The sequence below is a fragment of the Lissotriton helveticus genome, chromosome 11, assembly GCF_964261635.1.
Source record: "Lissotriton helveticus chromosome 11, aLisHel1.1, whole genome shotgun sequence".
NCBI lineage: Eukaryota > Metazoa > Chordata > Amphibia > Caudata > Salamandridae > Lissotriton > Lissotriton helveticus.
The window spans coordinates 413,152,301-413,168,464 of record NC_136072.1 but is presented as its reverse complement, the minus strand read 5'-3'; positions in this window follow the sequence as shown (position 1 = coordinate 413,168,464).

Genomic DNA, 16,164 nt, shown 5'->3' with positions numbered 1-16,164 from the left:
ATAAGCTAAATGTGGCCAAGACCCGGGTTGTTCAAACATCAGATATGCCACATTCTGGGGCCCCAGTGGTTAGTGAAGCAACTTACCTTGGGGTGAGGATCACAGCGGCAGTAGAAGCTATTCCGGATTTAAATATTCTTCCGGTAATAGAGGCAGTAAATACTAAATTACAACGATTGCATCATTTACATCTTTCTCTCCATGGTCGTTGTAGTGTTCTTAAAATGCTAATACTGCCGAAGTTCCTATATCTTTTTAGGACAATACCTTTAGAACTTCCTCAAAGTAGTTTGGCAAAGGCAGACAGGATCTGCCATAGGTTTTTATGGGGGTATCGGCGCTCTCGTAGGGCAGCCAAGTGGATGTGCCTTCCACGGAACCGAGGCGGGTGGGCGGTACCAAATCTGGTGCTATACTATTGGTCCGTAATAGTACAGTCTTTGGGAGTGCCGCTCCTAGGTGACAGTATTGAAGTCCCGTTATGTAATCGCCCTACTATTTTTGAGATTGGTCTAGGCACTGCCGCCAAGGGTATCCTGGTGGAAGTTTTAGAGCCGAGTTACTTCAAAAGAACCAGATTCAAGGTAATCATTGCTATGTTCCTAATCTGGCAGAAAATCAGGCGGAAATTGTCTATTCATCATCTTAATATATATACTCCGTTCAAAGCTGCCCGACTTCTGTCTCCCTCTATTTTTCAGGATCAGACAATGTATAGATGGCAAGCACATGGACTGCGGGTTATAGGGGACTTGGTTGGGGATGGTCAATTATTACCTTTTTATCTTTGAAGGATACATTTCAGCTGCATACTCACAATTTATTTTTAATATCTTCAGGTCTGAAGCTTTTTGTATAAACATCTTGATGGAACTCCCTCATTATTTGATAAATTAGCTATATTTGAACTTATTCAAAAGAAAGCTAGAATAGGAATGGTGTACTGGTATTTATTGTTCAGTCTCCCGGATGACTTGAGTGCACAAGGATTAAGGTGGGCAGGCAAATTGGGGAAGACTGGTGTTGATCTAAATCCGGCCCTGGAGTTTGCTAGCGAGGTTTTGGTGTCTGGAAGTCTCCAGACCCAAAGCTATATGTCAATGGTCGACTTGCATTATATGCCTGCAAGGATTGCAAAATGGGGTAGCAGAAAGTGGGACCATTGTTCAAGGTGTAGGTTGTTTGCAGCAAATGCAATTCATATGTTCTATTCTTGTCCGAGTTTGTCTGATTTTCTATCAGACGTAGAGCGTTTTATCAATTCTACGCTTAAGATTCAGTGTACCCTGACTCCTGAGATGGTGATAATGGGCTATGATGACTTAGCGACAACGGGTAATTCATGGTACACTTCTGCGTTTTTGTTTATCGCTATGTCTATGACTCGGTTGTGTATAACCTCACAATGGCTCTCCCCCAAGGCTCCGACATTCATGAATTGGAGAGCCAGATTGCTTGCTATCCATAAATTGGAATTTTCAGGATACTCATTAAAGGGCAGGCAGAGGTGGAAGTTGGCCTCTAAGATCTGGGCTCCGGTCGAGGAATGGATTAAATAATGGGTATGATTAAAATGTTTTCACCGTCCCATTGTGATTGGTTGCAGTATTATGAAATGTTAGGCCCAGGCTCCTTAGTATGGTCCTCCTCTTATTCTTGCTGCCCCACCATAGCATAGTTTATTTTTCAGGGTATTTTTATGTTGTATTATGCTGTTGTCTTTTTCTTTTGTCTATTTAAAATATTCTGAACATTTCTCCTTATTTCTCTCTTTTTCCATTTACTGCTTTTGAATTTGAGTTGTAATATCTAAGGTTTGTGTATTTTTGCTCTGAAAGCCATGACTGTATTGTTCTACATAAATTTGAAACAAATAAAAAAAAGTAAAAAAAAAAAAGACGAGGCTTACTTTTGCATAAAGGAAATGTAGCAGAAACAAAACGTTCTAAGTCTTTTGATGTCAAAGAAAATAACTATAGAGATGTTGAAAGACAGATCGAAAAGAACCCCAATAACTACAACAATTCACGATTAAAGGGTTGATTTAGGTGTGGTACTATGTCATGTGCTGCTAACTTTAAGGAGCATTTCACACACAAGGACAGTTGCAGGTGTGGGGAAAGGGGGCATATAGCTCTATTATATGAAGATATATCTAAAAGAAGGATATCCTGTGTGGATGACAAAATGACAATGAAAATGTAGTGTATCTAAAACACTAGCGGAATTCTTGGTAAATGGTGCATTAATAGAATTAATGGTTGTTCGTGGATCAATTGTATCAAAACCTGTATACTATTGTTCAAAAAACATTATTTGATAATATGCAGCCACGCGTTTTTACACTTTTTCGGTGCCATAGATTCTTTTTTTTTCATTCAAGGCACATGAGGCAACAGGAAAGATGTACATGGGGCATAAGGGTTCAGATATATCGGGCTGTGTCCAGCAGTATGATTTGCACATAGTGCTTGATCCATTATCTGATGAACAGATTCTAGGGATCCATGGTAAGGGGAACAAGAACCCATGTTAGAGAAATGCACACACATCTTCAGTGAGATTAGCTTTTCAAAGGGGTACTGCAATGTAATAAAACTAAAGAATGGTACAATTCCTGTAAGAAATAACATGAAGAAGGTTCCCATTGTTGTTCAGGATGAAGTAAAAAAGATGTTAGATGACATGCATAAAGAGGGGATCATTTGGCCTTGTGTGATGCTTAATTGGAGTAGACTTTAGCCTGTTTTGTCAGTAGTATTATTGTGGTCAATTTAAGTTTACTTTTTGTGATTAACAATTGTCTTGTTATTTGCATGTTCCTCCCAACCCCTCATTACATTCCCATAAACCCCACTAATTTAGTAATAAATATTCTCAATTTTCCAGCCACTTCCCTTTGTCCCTAATACATTTATTACAAAAATTTATACCTCTATGTGCAGAAATTTCCGCAGTAGGAGATAGGATAGGTGGAGGCAGAGATCTTTGGCCTGATATTCATGAATAGCATTTGTGAGTAGGAAAGTAAAACTACTGGAGCACTACTTCCATAATCAAAAATGATTTTGTGTATTGTCCCAATTGAATCTTGATTTGTTTTACTAAATGATTAATTTATGTTAGTGTTGCACAACAATATCACTGCTAACATATCGACCTACAGTTATATCATCACCATAATATTGACTCCCAAAATATTGTTATGGTGGAGTAAGTAATAGTAACCTACTCTTTACTTGACAATGACTTGGTATTTAAATGCATGTAGAGAGCAACGAGAATAAAATGAACATTTCTACCATCGTCAAAATATCATCTAAAAACCTAACACCCTAAAACCTACTTTAATGTGCTACACTTGGAGAGCATGGAATAGTTTAACTTGTGTCTTGAGATTCTCAGGGAGAATCAGTGCACTGTATACCTGTTTACAGCCAAACAATGTAATTATCAGTAGTCAGGAAGGCCATGCTTCCTCCGAAAGGCAAACCGGTGTTGCATCAGTTCTTCCCAGACTCAGCTTGTTATCAGCTTTCAGTAAAAAGTGCAATATAGCAGCATCTATGTCAGTCAAGATCTTCTGTGGGAGTATCTTGCGTGATATTCTGGGGCGAAAGACCTGTACTGACAAGTGGTGCAGTGGCAGCCCTTTTATTTTCAACATCACCTTAGGATTGTATGGCATAACCAATGAGTATCAATATACTGGTCTTAGATGCATTCAGTTAAAAAAAAAAAAGAAGGTAAAAATGTGACAATTCCCCCAAAGGTCATCTCTAAATGGGCTATGCCCACGCTTCTCTGAAGTCATATTGCCCTAAGTGTAACGAATATGCCGCGGATCTCCGACATATGTTTGTTACGTATTCAAAGTTAACCACGTTTTGGTACGAGGTTGCACGAGAATTGAGTAAGCTAGTTGGTAAGGATACTCAATTAACTGAGAAAGAAATTTTACTGGGGACGGTAGCGGACTCGGGCAATTTATCGAAATCTTTAGTATCAATTATTATTGTTTGTGCTCGGTTAGGCATTGCTAGGGCATGGATTGATATGTTTAGTCCCAAGATTACAGACTTTTGGTTATTACTGAGGGGGGTTTATGAAATGGAATTGGCACTAGCAAAAGCCAGTGGCTTACGTTCGAGGGTTAAATTCGAGAGGGATTGGTCCAGCCTTCAGTGGGACTAGTGCTTATATGATTATATGTTTATATGTTATCCGTATTGAGTGTTTGTATCTATCTATAATTTTTTCGAATGGGTTTTTGTCAATATGTCTATGACGGTGGTATGAACATTTCTTTTCTCTGCTATGTATGTTCTTATGTTTATTGTATCTAAGAAGTGGCTAATAAAAGCAACAAAAAAAGTGACAATTCACACTACACTGTTTTGGATATTGATCTTGTTTAACCTTAAAACTGAGATAAAAAGGTACTTGTTCCAGACTGATGTTGCATCAAGTGTCTTATCAATGTCTATGTCTGAGCGACTTGACACTTTCAAAGGTTCTTGGAAAGATAAGTACAGATGAACGATGTCAAAGGTAGACATGATGATTCTGCACCAATACAGAAAATGGAGTATTGGTCTTCTAACAATGGAGTCGGGCCGTATGGTCTTTATGACACCAGATGATGGAAGTTTTGTTAATACAAGACAAGGATTCTCTTGCAGAGACCTGCAAAAAGCCTAATGGAAGCTATTTCTTGTTTTCTTGCTTGAATCCAGTGGCAAAGTGAGCAAGGGACTCACGTCTGAGCATACCCTGCCACACCTATGGAGGCCAAAGCTGTACAAAAGGGGGTGGTGATGGACGGAGCATCTGAACCAATCAAACACTCACACCCGGGCTGAAGACGGCTGTAATGCCAGAAACCGGTCCTCGGAAGCTTGTTTCCGGTCCAGGGAAGGCATGGCTTGGCAGTTCGGGCTGGACTGTTCCCATGAGGCACAGGGTCAGACTGATTTGCATATAGCCAAGTCTGAACTGGGGTGGCAGAGTGGGCTAAAGAACGGTGATGGATCAAACCCAGATCTTTTGACTGGGTGTGAGTGTTTGATTGGTTCAGATGCTCCGTCCATCACCACCCCCTTTTGTACCCCGTTAATGTTAAAGGCACCGGCCAAAATAATACGGGGAGCCCAAGTGGCTAGTTCCACATCCAAAAATTCAAAAATCTCTGGATCGTCTGCCCCTAGGGTAGTCCAATCCCCATCAATCAGACACTCTACAAGCGCCCACCTACCCCACTGATCTTCCATTTTTTTCCTTGTTAATATATCCTTGTTTTTAGATAGTATAGCAACTCCTCTATTTCTGGATCCCTGTTTAGAGTATGCCAACACATGAAATCCTAACTGATCCAAGAGATACCCTTGTGTCCCCATGATATGCGTTTCCTGGAGTATTGCAAAGTCCACGTTCATCTTTTTTAATGATATAGAGACCCTTTGTCTCTTCTGCCGATCATTTAGACCACAGACATTCCATGTGACTAATTGGGTAACCATTAAAATACATCCAATAGCTGTCCAAGCCAGAAAGCCCAAAAAAATGTTTTACCATTTTTCATTTGTCTCCTTCCTTACCTATTTCATTCGTAAGTGATTTAATACCATATGTGCTCAACCATACACCTACCCTTCTTATTGCACCCATGTGCTGTATCAATGTGCCATGCCCTGTACCCATTCCCGCCCCCCACTCCTCTGAGTCCCCTCCCTGAAGAACCCCCCCTTACTGGCAAATAGGTCAATCCTGACCTATGCGCAGCCACAGAGGCCCCAGGTTGTCCCTCCTCCCCCCCCCTTTTTTTTACATTACATCATTTACATCCTTTTTAATACTGACACTGCTGCTGACACTTGACCGAAATTTGAAGTCTACAGCCTTGGTTGCTCCCTATAAGTTTTCCATAATTACTATTGTTGTGACTTCCGATTTATCTGCCTCACAGCAACCGTCAAATTGCTCTGACCCCTATTTTCCTTAATCAGAGTGAGATATTCTTGGACCTTAACTTCTGAGTGAAACACCCTAATCTGACCATTGATCCCTACTTTGAGGCGACATGGAAACATCAAACAGGCTTCACACCCTAGGTTTTGAAATGGTGTTATTAATTGCCTCATCCGCCACCTTCTTTCAACAGTGGCCTGGCAGAAGTCAGGCCGGGCTAAAAACGTAGTATCCTTATATGTACGCTTGGCCTCAGGCTTAGCCTTGCTCATAATCTCTTCTCTTAGTAAGAAGTTCCCTATATACACCAGTTTTGCCCTTGGTTTATCTGGTATGTTTCCCTTTCTCTGAATCAAAGGGAACCAATGGGCACACTGAACTTCATTTTCCCAAACCCACTTGGTTAGTTCAGGGAACCCCCCTCTAAGCAAGTCAATTACAAATTCCCGAGCGTCTTGTCCTTCCTTCCCCTCTGCCACACCCAAAGTCTTATGTTGTTTCTTCTTTGCCTGTTCTCGAAATCTTTGAGCTTCCATAAGACGTCTGATGATGTTTTTCCTGCTCCTGCTTATAGTCCTGCCACTTTACAACTTGATCTTCCAACTTCCCAGTTCTTTCTTCAACCTCTGTAACTCTGCCTGCTATGTCTGCATATAACTTCGGCCATTTATAAGTATTTCTTCCTTCCTGACCCTTCCAGATCCAAATCCATGTCTGAACTTATATGGGAAATAAATCTAGGAATCACTTGGACAATCCCTTTTTGGAACAAGATATGGGCACTTATATATAAACCTCGCGTTCTGCTGGTATTACACAGTCTCTACTATTTGTTTATCATCAACTATATTTTAATCCCTTGCAGTGCTCCACATTTTCCACTGATACCCCTGCTATTTGTTGTTCTTGTGACTTTCCTAATGAAGATGTAATACATATCGTATTCAACTGTCCCAATACCCGTATATATTGATTACAAATTTGGGCTCAGATTAAGAAGAATTAAAAAAAAAATTATTGCCATTGCTGTTATCATACATTCTGTTACATTAGGACAGTTTCAATGTACACATCAAGATTATAGCATTTCAATGTGCACAAGACATAAATAATTTGGTACAACAACTTCGTACATAAGGCGATGCAGACATCAACAGTATCATTGGTTTATGGCCGTTTGCATTTCTAGGCATTTGGTGTTGACCGTGACAATTTAAGTATATGGGGCGTATGTCCACTCTGAAAAACGACTGGGTGATATTGCTGTTTCATGTGTGAGGGGTCTGACATGTGGTGTACAGTGCTGGGATCATTTGTATGGTAGTGTATTATACCGCCCCGGTGGTATGCGCTTGTCTAACGGGTGGGCGATGTGGCTGGGCCCGATTCACCCTGGTGTTATGCCCTCAGCCTTGTGAGGAAGGGACCCATATGTCTTTAGGTCGGGAGGCGATCGGCATTAGCTCCCAAAAAGCGGTAAGTTGTTCTTGACAGAATGTAACATCTAGGATCCAATCGTTAACTAAAGAGGGGTTTGGTCTGCCCCATTTCAGGTGACTCTGCACTTTGCTAATAGCAGCAGCATAGCTATGAGTCTGAGGACCCCCACTGGGGTTTCTTTGACGTTCCCCTGGAGCCCTAGTAAGGGCACTTGCTCTATCTGTACCATGAGTATTTCGCTTATGTTGTGAAAGATCTTGCACCAGTATATGGCAATCGGAGGGCATTCCAGGCCAGGTGCAAAAAGGTTGCCTGATCCGTGTGGCACCTCCAACACTCTGTGTTAGCTTGGGCACCCATGAGGTACCGCTGTATAGGTGTTCTGTAGTATCGGTTTATGAATTTGAAATGCATTAATCTGAGTTTGTAGTTGGGAGATAGTTGCTCGAGTTGCGCAGAACAAAATTGCCATTGTTCTTCTGTGATCTGTGGGTGCATCTCAGTATTCCACTTTTCCCTATATTTGGGTGCTGTTACTGGACTGTGTTTTTGCATAGAAGTGTAAAGCCATGTGATTAGTGTATGTGGCGAAGGGGTGGTGTGAGAAGTTGGCCTGATAGGTGATGTTTCCAATTCTGGAACCACCTATTATCAGACCAAACAATCCCTTATGGTGTCTGGTTGTAAGTCAACCTTATTAGACAAGCTATCCTAGGGGTAGCATGGACTAAGCAGCCTAAAGGCTTAACTTAAGAGGTCGTGTTAAGCGAGCTGTTTTACCACATACAATCCTGTAATATCAAATGAAAGGACACCACACAAGTATATATTATAAAAATATATGTATTTATTACTAAAAACAATCCCCAGTATTCTTTATGAATAAAGGGGCACAAGCGTTAAATCAAAAGCACTGTTTAAACATACAAGTTGCACAATTATGGATGAGGGCGGGTGGCCACTCAAACCATATACTAAACAAGTGGTATAAGAGATGCCACTCGAGCAGTGGTTAGGCCTAGGGCCTAGGGAATCGCTGGGAGCAGTCAGGACAAGCAATGCTGAAGTCGGGAATGGCCCTCGGGATTCGGGAGATGTGCGGAAAGCGCACGCATGCACCAATGTTAACCAATGGTGCGTAAAAGTTGTAGAGTTAAAGTTTAAGGACACTTCCGCTGAACTTAGAGGAACAAAACTTGACACACAGACCCTAGAGATGTGCACCAGTGTGGGAACACCGGCGGAGCAAAGTTACCTCACCCACAGGAAGTGGGTGCACAGGGTCGAAGAGGCGTCGGGTTTTGACACGCAGGCTCTTGGTGCTTGAAGCTGAAAGGGCTGCAGGCGGGTTGAAGATGAAGTGTCCGGTGGAGTCCAAGGGTGGACTCAAGTCGAAGGGTACCTGAAAGCAGAGGGGACAGAGTCTGGGTCACTCAGCAGTGACCAGGGTGGAACCAGGACGGAACCAGGCAATGTCGGGCGCAATCAGGTGGTCGTCGAGGAGCTTCTCTCCGCTGTCACGTGGGCTCTGGGGCATCTGCGACGTCCAGGAGCAGGTCACGATCTGTCCCACGCAGGCTCTCACTGTCGGCGCTGTCGGCTTCAAGTTTGGGGCAAACAACACTTGGCAAGAGCAATCCACGCAGAACCGGGAGATTGCTTCTCACTCAAACCAGGAAGGTCAGAGTGGGGGCTCCTTTTCAGGGGAGCTGGTGTGGATCTGGAGCAACCAGATTCACGAGTCTTCTTTGTAGTTTCGTCGGCACAGGGACCACTAGCCAGCTGGCAAGTGACCGGGCCAACGCGTTGAGCCAAATGGAGCAGAAGGGCCCCACGCAGCACTCGTCGAGTGTGGAGGGCTGAACTTCGGCTCAAGAGTAGCTCAGGGTGGGGGCTTCTCAAACCCCGGTGCACAGCTTCGAGGGTCACTCGTGGGCTGCACGGTCAGCGTCTCGTGGTCAATTCAAGATGGCGTGCCCCACGCTTCCGGTCGCCTCCACGGGTCTCAGCTCTGCAGGGACTGTGGATCGGGCTGTTGGAAGGCAGGCAAGCTTGATCTCGTCGATCTCAGTCGCTCGAGTTCCGGCGGGAACTGCAACTAAGTAGACGTCGAGGGCTGGATGGTGCCTGCTGCTGCAGGGTGGTCACTCCTTGACCACAAGGGAGATTCTTCGGGCTTCCACGTTGAGATGGAGGTCCAAGGGTCCAGAGTTTCGTTTCTAATGTTTCTTCCAGGAAATCTGATGTGCATTGGCACTGCTCCCACTCTTATTCCAATCTGGGGGGCGTGATTACCTGCTAGGTCCCCCCCTATGGGTGGGACCCAGGAAGGGGGTGGATACACCCCTTTCCTTTGATCCAGGCCGCCCTGGCACGAGGGCTGGAGTGCCCCAGAACCGGTTTGGCCGGATTATGCAAGGGGCAGCCTTGTGCGCCCCAGGCAGTGTCTGGTTTCTTTCAGACCTCCCTGCTACAATCCACTATCTCCTGTCTGGAGGGCGGTGACACCCTCCTGTGACAGGAAACCCTTTGTCCAGGACCCATTTGGCCGAGTTTCGGTCAGCTGCAGGGGTCCAGACATTTGTCTGTGGCAGAGGCATCCATTTTGTGGATCTAAGGTCTTTGGAGAAATTAACCGCATTACAGTAAAGGAACATGTCTTACCCCTCTAGAGGGGTGGAATGCTATCCCCGTCGCCAGAACTGGCGAGGGGATAGTATTCCAAAACCGTATGACACCTTACACGACATGTTTTGATAAAGCCAAACCAGAGTTGCTATATAACCGCGAGGATTATAAGGCACTTAAGAGTATATGGTATGGCATTATCCTGAAACAGCTTAGGGAGTTGTTCCCGACAGCTGCAGACAGGCTCAGCTCATGCCAGAGCTCCATCTCACATTAAACCACGCATTCTGCCTCCAGGATTGATGAGGCCTTCCATAGGAGTGGCTCACAGGTTTATATGTGTCCAGATATAGGGTTAGATATAGGTATACTATACCTAAGTAAGGGGTGTTTACACCACCTTACCCCAGCTGAGTGATCAGCCAGTTGTGTCAATTTAAGAACCAGCCAGGGGTGGCAAAAGATATGCTGCAGCCCCTGGTAGGCCTTGGTGGCCCCTATGCCCTGGGCACCTATAGTGCACTATACAGGGGCTGACAAGGAGTCCATTTCCAATTGTGGTATGTGCCTATAGCACATGTATCATTAATTTAGTGAGAGAACAGCAGGCTGGGGGTCTGATGAGCAGGCCCACAGCCTCAGTAGTTGAAAACCAGTGAAGCAAAAAGCAAAAATTTGGGGTGACCATAGGATAGCAGACCCTACTCTCCTACACAACCCCCCCCCCAAACGCAGGGACATTAAACTAACCTTGACCAGATAAGTCTTCATGTTCTAAGTGGAAGTACCTGGAGAGACCATCTGCATTACCATGGTCAGTCCCTGGGCGGTGCTCCACTGTAAAGTCCATCCCCTGTAGGGAAATGGACCACCTGAGCAGTTTGGGATTTTCACCCTTCATCTGATTGAGCCACAAGAGGGGCTTGTGATCTGTCTGCACTAGGAAGTGAGTTCCAAACAAGTAGGACCTCAGCTTCTTTAGTGCCCAAACCACAGCAAAGGCCTCCCTCTCTATGGCTGACCAACGTTTCTCTCTAGGGGTCAGCCTCCTGCTAATGAAAGCAATAGGCTGGTCTTGACCATCTTGATTAAGTTGTGAGAGCACAGCTCCCACCCCCAACTCAGAAGCATCTGTCTGTACAATGAACTGTTTGGAGTAGTCAGGACTCTTCAGGATAGGTGCAGAGCACATGGCCTTCTTCAGGTCATCAAATGCCTTTTGACAGCTAACTGTCCACTGAACCTTTTTTGGCATCTTCTTGGATGTCAAGTCATTTAATGGTGTCACTATAGACCCATAGTTTTTCACAAACTTTCTGTAATACCCAGTCAGGCCCAAGAAGGCTCTGACTTGTGTCTGGGTAACTGGAGGAGCCCAGTCCTGTATGGCCTGGATTTTGCTCTCCAGTGGCTGAACCTGACCTCCACCTACTAGGTGGCCCAGGTATACAACCTTACTCTGCCCTATCTGGCACTTGGTGGCCTTGATAGTCAGGCCTGCCTTTTGCAGGGCCTCCAGAACTTTCTTCAGGTGGATCAGGTGATCCTCCCAGGTGGAGCTAAAGACAGCAATATCATCTAGATATGCTGCACAAAAGTCATCCAACCCAGTAAGGACTTGGTTCACCAACCTTTGGAAAGTGGCAGGTGCATTCTTCAAACCAAAGGGCATTACCACAAACTGATAATGTCCACTAGGGGTAGAGAATGCTGTTTTGGCTTTTGACTCCTCAGCTAATCTGATTTGCCAGTAGCCAGCTGTCAGATCAAATGTGCTCAGAAACTTGGCAGAAGCCAATCTGTCAATGAGCTCATCTGCTCTTGGAATGGGGTGAGCATCTGTCCTAGTGACAGCATTGAGACCCCTGTAGTCCACGCAAAATCTCATTTCTCTCTTTCCATCTTGGGTATGAGGTTTTGGCACAAGGACTACTGGGCTGGCCCATGGGCTCTCTGATGGCTCAATCACTCCAAGCTCTAACATCTTTTGCACCTCAGCCTTGATGCAATCCCTGACATGGTCAGGTTGCCTGTAGATCTTATTCTTCACAGGCAGACTGTCACCAGTGTCCACTACATGGGTACACCAGTCAGTCTGGCTGGGTGTGAGTGAAAACAAATGCCTGTGGGCCTGCAAAACTTGTCTGCAGTCCACCTGTTGCTGGTCAGTGAGGCTGCCTGCCAAGGCTACTCCATCAACTGAACCATCATCAGGGTTCTGAGAAAGCAGGTCTGGGAGAGGGTCACTCTCTTCCTCCTGATCCCCATCTGTGGCCATGAGCAAGCTCATGTCCTCCCTGTCCACAAATGCTTTCAAGCGATTCACATGGATTACCCTGTGAGGGCTCCTGGGTGTTCCAAAGTCCACCAAGTAGGTGACTTCTCCCTTCTTTTCAATGATAGGATAGGGTCCACTCCATTTGTCCTGGAGTGCTGCTGGAGCCACTGGCTCCAGTACCCACACCTTCTGTCCTGGTTGGAACTCTACCAGTACAGCCTTTTGGTCATGCCAAGCTTTCTGTAGTTCTTGGCTGGCCTCCAGGTTTTTGGATGCTCTTTCCATGTATTCAGCCATCCTGGAGCGGAGACCAAGTACATAGTCCACTATGTCTAGTTTGGGCTTTTTGAGAGGTAACTCCCATCCTTCCTTCACCAAACACAATGGACCTCTCACAGGGTGGCCAAACAAAAGTTCAAAAGGGCTGTAGCCAACCCCCTTCTGTGGGACCTCTCTGTAAGCAAAGAGCAGGCAGGGTAAAAGAATGTCCCATTTCCGCCTGAGCTTCTCTGGTAATCCTTTTATCATGCCTTTTAGGGTCTTGTTAAATCTCTCCACAAGCCCATTGCACTGTGGATGGTAGGGGGTGGTAAACTTGTAGTTTACTCCACACTCCTTCCACATTGCTTTCAGATAGCTGGACATAAAATTGGTGCCCCTATCTGATAACACCTCCTTTGGGAAGCCCACTCTTGAGAAAACTGCAATGAGGGCTTTTGCCACCACAGGTGCTGTGGTGGTCCTCAGGGGAATAGCCTCTGGATACCTGGTGGCATGATCCACTACCACCAGTATAAATCTGTTCCCAGATGCTGTTTGGGGGTCCATTGGACCCACAATATCAATTCCAACTCTTTCAAAGGGAACCCCCACCACAGGTAGTGGTATTAGGGGGGCCTTTGTTGTGCCACCTGACTTACCACTGGCTTGGCAAGTGACACAGGAGCGGCAAAACTCCTTGACATCCTCTGACATGTGAGGCCAGTGAAAGTGTGAAACAAGCCTGTCCCACGTCTTGTTCTGGCCTAAGTGTCCTGCAAGGGGAATATCATGGGCCAAGGTAAGGAGGAACCCTCTAAACTGCAGAGGTATAACCAACCTCCTGGTCATGCCAGGCTTGGGGTCTCTAGCCTCTGAGTAAAGGAGTCCATCATCCCAATACACAGTATGGGTACCTTGGGCATCCCCAGCAGCCTCAGCAGCAGCCTGCTGTCTGAGGAGTTCAAGGGAAGGGCAATCTAATTGAGCTTGCCTCAGGTCTGCCCTTGAGGGTCCCCCTGTCCCCAGAAACTCAACCTGGTCAGGTTCAAGTTCCTCAGAGACAGTCTCCTCTTGGACTGCAGAATCAGTTTCCTCTGAAACTTGATCCTCAACCTGGGGCAAGGTGGAAGGCTCAGACTTTCCTCTCTTGCTCCTTCTCTTGGGTTGTGGTTGGTCTATTGTTCCAAGATCCACCACTGGTTCAGGAAGGCACTTCTTAGCCTGAGCCCTTGTCATGGCAAGGACATGCTCTGAAATCCCTAGCATTTCTGCATGAGTCCTGTACTCCACTTCTGACCATGCTGAGCTTTCAAGATCATTGCCTAACAGACAGTCTACTGGTAGGTCTGCACTCACCACAACGTTCTTTAGGCCATCTACCCCTCCCCAGGAGAAGTTCACAACTGCCACACTATGGGAAGTAGTGGAGTTGCTTGCATTGGTCACTAGGTAGCTCTCACCTAGTACAATCTGTCCAGGGTCCACAAAGTCAGGTGTCACCATTGTGACACTGGCACATGTGTCCCTGTAGGCTTGAGCCAGTTTCTCATTAATTAAGGGAGTCTGCCTGTATTTGCCCAGGTTACTGGGGCTTACTGCAGTGGGCAACTCAATGTCCACATCATACAGGAGAACTGCCTGTGTAGGGATTCTGACTAGGCCAGATCCTACTTCAATACCCAGGGTCAACCCAGCTACACCCTTGGACTGTGTTCCACCACTGCTTACTGTACTTGGGGTTGCAGTTGCTTTAGGAGCTGGAGTGGTGGAGACTGGATTTGCCTTGGTGCATTCACTGCCCCAGTGTAAAACTGATTTGCAGGTATTACACCAAGGTGTCTTTGGACCTTTGTTCTTCTTCTTCTTGTTTCCATTTTGGGAACCACCCTCCTTACTATTAGTTTGGGGGCCTGAAGACTTCTGGTCTTTTTCTTTATCTTTCTGATTACCACCCTTCTGGTCTGTTTTCTTCTGGTCACCACCTTGGTTCTGGGGTTTCTGCTTAATCCTTGTTCTGACCCATTTGTCCGCCTTCTTTCCCAATTCTTGGGGAGAGGTCAGATCAGAGTCAATAAGGTATTGATGCAACAGCTGGTTTGTACAGTTATTAAGGATCTGTTCTCTCATCATAAGATTGTACAATCCTGTATAGTCTGAAACTTTACTTCCCTGCAACCAACCCTCCAAAGCCTTAGTGGCACACTCAACGAAATCAGTCCAGTCTTGAGTCTGTGCTTTTTGGGTGTCTCTGAACAACAACCTGTATTGCTCAGTGGTTAGGCCAAACCCTTCAATAAGAGCACTCTTCAAAACAGTGTAGTTTTTGGCATCCTCAGGTCTAACTGTGAGGAGCCTGTCCCTCCCTTTCTCAGAAAAGGAGTACCATAAAATTGCAGCCCACTGATCCTCAGGAACCTGCTGTACCATGCAGGCTCTCTCAAGAGCAGTCATCCATTTGTGGATGTCATCCCCTTCTTTAAAGGGGGGCACAATTTTTGTCAGGTTTCTATTGTCATAGCCCCTGTCTTTTTCTCTTGGAAATTTGCTGCCACCAGTGGCATCTAAGCCACTTAATTTCTGCTCTCTTGCCAAGGCAAGTCTAGCTTGAGCCAAGGCTACCTCCTCCCTCTCTATCTGGAGTTTGACAGCCCTCATTCTGGCCCTATGCTCTAGCTTTTGAGAAGCAGTCATGCCTCTCTGTGATTCTCTGGAGGCACTAGAAATATGAGAGTCCCCTGAGGGAGATCTCACTCTTCTGTTGCCTGGGAGAATAACATGGTGGTATCTGGGGAGGTGCTGGCCCTCTCCATTCCCAGTAGGTCTAAGTTGGCCTGGCTAAGCCTGGCAACTGGGACCTGGCTACCCCTCTGATCCTGATCTTCTGGGTCCTCAACTTCTGAGTCCTCCTCTTCTTCTTCCTCATCTTCCTCCTGAGGGGGATCAGTTACAGGGGGGTTCCCTCCATTTCCTGTTTCTAGGGAAGCTTCCTTTGCCCTTTCTAAGTCATCCTGCTCTAGGATGGCTACCAGGATTTGGCAGGTGGGGCTTCTGCCCCTTTTTAACCCTCTTGATTTGCACAAGGCAACCAAGTCTTTTCGGGTTAGTTTGTCATAACTGAAAGTTGCCTGGGTAAGGTCAACTGTCACAGGAGTAGACCCTGAGGCTTTTCCTGTGTCAGACATGACTCTAGTGTGGTGTAAGTGATGCACCTACCTACACTAAGTGTTTCCCTACTGTACCTTACTAGTGAGTTGTAGTCAGGGTGTGTTAATCCCTTTAATCTACAACTACTAAGTTCAGTAGAACTTAATATGCTAAGCTTTTGATTTATATGTACCTAGAGGTACTTGATGTGATCTTTCAATTTGATACAAAGATTGCAATGGTAAAACAACAGCAAGCTCAAATCCCACCGCTGCCACCAATGTGAGAAATTGGCCTGATAGGTGATGTTTCCAATTCTGGAACCACCTATTATCAGACCAAACAATCCCTTATGGTGTCTGGTTGTAAGTCAACCTTATTAGACAAGCTATCCTAGGGGTAGCATGGACTAAGCAGCCTAAAGGCTTAACTTAAGAGGTCGTGTT